This window comes from Limanda limanda, chromosome 6 (assembly GCF_963576545.1).
Source record: "Limanda limanda chromosome 6, fLimLim1.1, whole genome shotgun sequence".
NCBI lineage: Eukaryota > Metazoa > Chordata > Actinopteri > Pleuronectiformes > Pleuronectidae > Limanda > Limanda limanda.
Window position 1 is genome coordinate 15,119,146 of NC_083641.1, and position 6,027 is coordinate 15,125,172.

The following is a 6,027-nucleotide window of genomic DNA, read 5'->3' on the forward strand; positions in this document are numbered from 1 at the left end:
CAAGATTGATCACAGATTACGGAGAGCAAACCCTGCCCCACTCCAGCGACTCGTCTGTCTCGCCCGGCCGCTCCTGTCTCTCTCCGGCTCGCTCTCCCTCCAGACGCCGGGCGATCAGCCAGAGATAAGAACTCGACCCACCAATTAATATCAGGAAACGAGTGCAAGCAGTAAAGTGCTAATCAATGCACACTCATGAACGGGCAAAGTTCTGTTGATCGTTCAGCCGATTCTTACGTTCGCTTTGTATCGGCGCCGTGGCTTAGTTGGTAAAGCGTCTGTCTAGTAAACAGAAGATCCTGGGTTCAATTCCCAGCGGTGCCTTTTCGATGACTGGAGACAGACTATGAATTGTGTAACACAATATTACATTCCATTTAGGGAGGTGGACGAGTGGCGAAACTTGGACTATGGGCAGAAAAGGTCTCTGCTTCGACTCCACGGAGAAACAACAAAAAGACGAACCTTGATTGATCTGTCCAAAAATCCAAGAGGATTCTCCCTAACCTGTCTGGTGCCCCTGAGCAAGGCACCTTACTCCCCCAACATCTGCTTCCCGGGCGCCGTACATGGCTGCTCACTGCTCTGTGTGTCCTGCACCAGATGGGTTAAAAGCAGAGGTTCAATTTCCCTATAATTGCATGAGTGTGCTTGTGCATGTCTGTGCATGTGTTTGGGACAAATAAATGTATCTCTTATCTTATCTTATCGCAACGTCTAGAGCTCACAGTCTTTTAGAACTTGTGCAAAATGACCCGTTGATTTACATTTTAACAATGCTATATTTTGCCAGACAGTGATACCAATTATATCCGGTTAATAAATGTAAAGTTGCCATGATTGGTCATAATCACAGACCAACATCATTCATAAGAGTTTCTCGATTAGTATTGATTGTGCATATTTAGGTTAATACAGTAACTTATACTAACTTTAAAATTGTTGGATATAAATATACATTTTTCGATCAATTCATTCTTTTTCTATACCGATTATACTTTATGAGGGTTGAGGGTCAGAGGAGAGAAAACCATCCAGACTCACAATTTCGAGTCTTTATTTAATCTAAACTTAATCTGCATGTCTTTGTTCTATTGGAGGAAGCCCGAGTACTTTGAGACAAATCACAAAAACCCAGGGATTACATGCAAACCCCTACAGAAGTCCCCCAGCTGAACCGGGATTTGAACCTAGGACCTTCTTGCTGTGATGCCTACCGCACCACCATGCTGCCCTGCACAAGTTTTGCATGTTTAAAATGAGACGTAACTAAAAAGCAATAACTTTCCTCCACAAACGTTTCCCTTCACATTGGCTTGAACACACACAAGGCCAAAGATCAGATTAGCACCTTGGATGCTGCAGCAGTACCTACAAACCACATAGTGCAACATACAGTATAATGGCTCATTAAAACCAACAACATAATCACAACATATGAGAAAACATATGTGAAAAAGTAACACCACAAACACTGAAGCATGTGAGTCCTGAAGAAGACAGAAACAAAATCTGTTAAATATTGTTTAGGTGCAAAAAAACCTGTGTGTGTGTGTGTGTGTGTGTGTGTGTGTGTGTGTGTGTGTGTGTGTGTGTGTGTGTGTGTGTGTGTGTGTGTGAGCATGCCCGCTGCACACTGAACCAATAAAACGGAAAATCTGTTGAGTAAAACGCTTTTCTTCTCTTGTTACACCCCCCATGGTTTTCTGCTGCGTGCTGGAATTCCCACCTCTGCACCCTGGGGTCCACCTACATTTCCCACAATGCATTGCTCGGGGGCGAGGGGGCGGTGGACGGGGTGGAATCCCCTGACACTCTATCAGGGTAAAAATAGAGACAAAAAGTAGAAAGGAGAGGAGAGAGGTGAGGGGGTAAAAGAGAGGGAGTGAATGCGGAGAGACAGAAGGAGATTTAGAAGGTGTTGGCACCGACGCCACAGTGGGACTGAGGGTTCTGGGACAGTTAGTGTGTGGGTGATGAGGATGGAGGCGGGTAGGCCAAGGACACGCACACACACACACACACACACACACACACACACACACACACACACACACACACACACACACACACACACACACACACACACACACACACACACACACACACACACACACACACACACACACACACACGTGTTCGCATACCATCCGCAAACCCACATTTGCCTCAGAATGAGTCAGCACCTACAGATATGAAATGCACCTATGCATGATCTCTGTGTGGAGAGCGTGTGTCTGAAACGTGTCAAGGCTCAGTTTGATGCTACAGAAGCTGTGTGTGTGTGTGTGTGTGTGTGTGTGTGTGTGTGTGTGTGTGTGTGTGTGTGTGTGTGTGTGTGTGTGTGTAGTTTGGGGAGGTTGAGGGTTCAGGTCTAGCAGATTGTGCATGGAGGGATATTAGGAGAAAGAGGGGGTGGGTGTGCGGAGGGGCATATTTCACCGTGGCCCCCCCCGCTGGGCGCTGTGTACCCACATTGTTATGAGCACACAGATCTTTTGGGCCTGTAAAAATACCAGTGCTGCGCTCAGCAGCGGCCACAAAGGAGAAGCCCTCGCGCTTTGTTGCTCTCGCTCCAAAAACGCCAAGTGTCATCAGCCTCCCTTCCTTCTCTGTTTCCCTCCCTCCCCACACCTCTGTTCCCCCTGTCTCATCCTCTCTCTCTCTCTCTCTCTCTCTCTCTCTCTCTCTCTCTCTCTGCCTCTCTCGTGGTTTCTGTCTGTCTTTAACGTGTGTGTAATGGTGTAGTAATCTCTCTGTCTGTCTGTGCTGCGGGAGGCCCGATGCAGCCAGATGACTGCGAGTCGACTAAAGTTTCACAACATGTAATTAGGGCCTAAGTAGCGAGGTCAGTGCTGCATGGCCCTGCAGCCGGGCTCGCCCGGCTGCAGGGCCGGCTGAACTTATCTCTCTCTCCTCCTCTCCGAATTTTTCGTATCCATTCACTTTTTAACTACATCTCTTTTTCCCTCCCCTGCTCCTCCTTCTTCCCTCTGGCCGGCTGCATCCATACTTTAGTTTGAAAACGGCCTTTTCAGAGTAAAAGGATCTCCACCACACAAACGTTTGGGCTCCGTTTCCGTTTTTTAAATCCTGGTCCATACTTACACACCTGAAATCATGTGACTGCTTATCGATTTTGTCCATGTCGTGTTCTACGATCCAAGACCAATGCCGGGTGTTTTCTTCCGAAATGGATGTGATAGGAACCTGACCAATGAGCAGCAGATACGTTGCGATCAAAAAGACCCAATCAGTAATATTTTGTGATTGTCTACATTGTCGTTTCCAAGCGTCTCAAAACACAGCCCCTGGAGTTCAAACTAAAAAGGTTCTGCGGTGTTTCCAAACTTCTCAGTTTTAGCGGCTCTAAAACTCAACTGTAGTGTGGAAGCCAGACGTATACGTAGCAGCATTGATGTATTTTCAAATTAAAAGTTTAGATGTAGCCTATATGTTGCATCTTTTTCTCCTCAAACTTCCCCCTTTTTTTTTTTTACCTCCTTCTTCCTCTCCCCTCAAATTAGGCACCCCTCTCCAGCTGTTTCACATATCCACACCATCTTATTTAGATAAAGCCTGCCATCTTCCAAAGCAGAATGGGAACGATGTGACGGCCTCTTTATAGAAAACTTTTTAATTTAATTGTAGTTTCTTCTCTTATAAATGCTTAATTGAAATGCCAGAGGGTAGCCTGCTTCGAAAGTCAATAAAAAGTCCTCAGAATAGAAGTTTATAGGGGTTGTCTATGTACATAATTAAACCCTTCAGGCGCTTTAGAGAAAGAAAGAAAAAAAAAGGAAAACTCTGTAAAATAAATGGTTACGCAAGACCGGCCTGCTGAGAGAGGGGATTGAGAGAGACGGAGGGAGACAGATAAAGAGAGAACGAGAGACGGAGGCTATTAGGACAGTGGAGCACACAAATCAGTGGCCCTACCGACACCTCGGGGATGCCTTCACGGTGGCTGACAAGAGCAATACTCCACAGCGCTCTGCCTCCCCGAAAAAACAACAAGGGAGGAAAAGGAGAAAGAACCCATTGACATGTTCGAAGCAAAAGGGTGAAGAAGAGAACTCGAAGAGGGGGCTCTTTCATGAGAAGTCGCCCTTTGAATTCTCGTTAAAGCTGTTGGTTTAAGTCGGTCGGTTCGTTCATGTTTTTACTAAGACAGACTAGATCCGGACGACAGGAAGTGCGAAAAAATATTCTCCTTAGCGATGCTGTCATGTGATGTGGTGGGCCGGGCCTCTGGATCTCTGAGGTTAATTGGCTGAAACGGTGTGTGCGCTACACAGGCAGTGGGGTGCAGAGGCAGGTTTAGGGTTACACACACACAACCAAAAAATCACGACTTATAGTTTTACACTTACAGCATACTACAGGGAACAGGAGAACCCGTTAGGACGCCGCTGGGCTGCCGGGCCATCGCAGGGAGGTCCTGACCATCACGACATTGTTTGCATGTGCTCGTTACCCTATATTTCATTCCACATGGGCTTTTATGACTTCTTCGTGTGTCTCTTTTCATCCACCTCCTTCGTTGTACACCCGCACATCTGCGGTCGCACATCTGTACGTGTGCTCTCCCACACATCTGTTTGTGTTTGTGTCTTGTGTCTCGACTGCACCGGCCAGAGAGGTGGCTCGGCTTTTTTTCCTGACTGATGATAAATGGCAGCGCCAGGAGCAGATAACCCTTCAGGAGTTTTTCGCTCCTGAGAACAGCGGTGGAGAACATTCTGAAACTCCCTGCTGACCTGACACACACACACTGCAGCCTCTGTCCTGTTTGTTTTCTCTGCCTAGCTCTCTCTCTCTCTCTCTCTCTCTCTCTCTCTCTCTCTCTCTCTCTCTCTCTCTCCTCTCTCTCTCTCTCTCTCTCTCTCTCTCTCTCTCTCTCTCTCCCTTCTCTCTCTCTCTCTCTCTCTCTGCTCTGGTCAGTGATAGAGGAAGGGCCCAGAGCGACCTGCTCACTGTGGGCAGCACACCGTTCTTGGCGCCAGCCAGTCGCAGGAGCCCCCCTTCGCTGGAGATTTGGAGGAGTGTGGGGGGTGGGGGGGAGCGGTGGCTTCTGCTGCCTCTCTTTCGCCAGTGTCTTGTACACAGGGGAGAGGAAAACCCTCAAAAAAAAAAAAAGAGGAGATGATCTGTTATCAGGTTGCTGTGGCGTGTGTTGTGCCAGAGGTCCTGTCGTCCGGCCGTACATTGGGGTCTTTGTTCATGGATGTGCCATTTGTGTGTGTGTGTGGCGTGTGTGTGAGTGAGTGAGTGTGTGTCTGTGTGTGAGTGAGTGAGCGTGTGTGTGTATGTGTGTGTGTGTGTGTGTGTGTTGTGTGTGTGTGTGTGTGTGTGTGTGTGTGATTACAGCAGCAGATTGGTGTTTTTTTATTGGAAGCTGTGGGTGGATACATGCACAGTAGCCTAAAGCCGGAGACCAACAATGATCCCATCGCTTGTTAAATCAAATGCTTAAATACATCCATTGGGGAATGAGGACGAGTGTGGAGGGCTGCAGGCCCGGGGTGTAAGGGGGGGTGTTGAGGTTGAGGAGAGGGAGATGGATGAGAGGAGGACGAAGAGGAGGAGGAAGAGGAGGGGAGGTGGGCTGCTTTTACAGCCGGGCAGCAGCAGCAGGCTCTGTTTATTATGAAGTAAAGAACAGATCCAACTGCATCATTAACTCTCAATTACAGCCATGAGGCTAGCAGGCCGGGCTGAGCAGGGCCCTGTGTAATCTGTGTGTGTGTGTGTGTGTAAGTGTCCGTGTGTGTGTGTGTGTGTGTGTGTGTGCGTGCGTGTGCGTGTATGGAGAACTAACTGCCTAGTTTGGTGTTAAATCTGAATACACACACACAGACAGCAAGTATATTATATTCTGCTTTATGTGTATTTGTGCCCAGTATATATGTGCCATATTTGTGCGTGTAAAAGGTTCAGTTCCTGTAAACTGCTTTCAAATACATTGCGCCATAATGTTTAATATTCCATTGACATGACAACTGTGTTTTTTTGTATAAATGACCA

General features: G+C 47.5%; 1 non-coding gene across 1 annotated transcript; it reads left to right on the top strand.

The window, feature by feature from the left end:
- The first annotated feature begins 251 nt into the window (after positions 1-251).
- Positions 252-324, top strand: trnat-agu (transfer RNA threonine (anticodon AGU)). The gene has a single exon. It is a non-coding gene; the product is annotated as a tRNA-Thr (tRNA).
- The last annotated feature ends 5,703 nt before the right edge of the window (positions 325-6,027 follow it).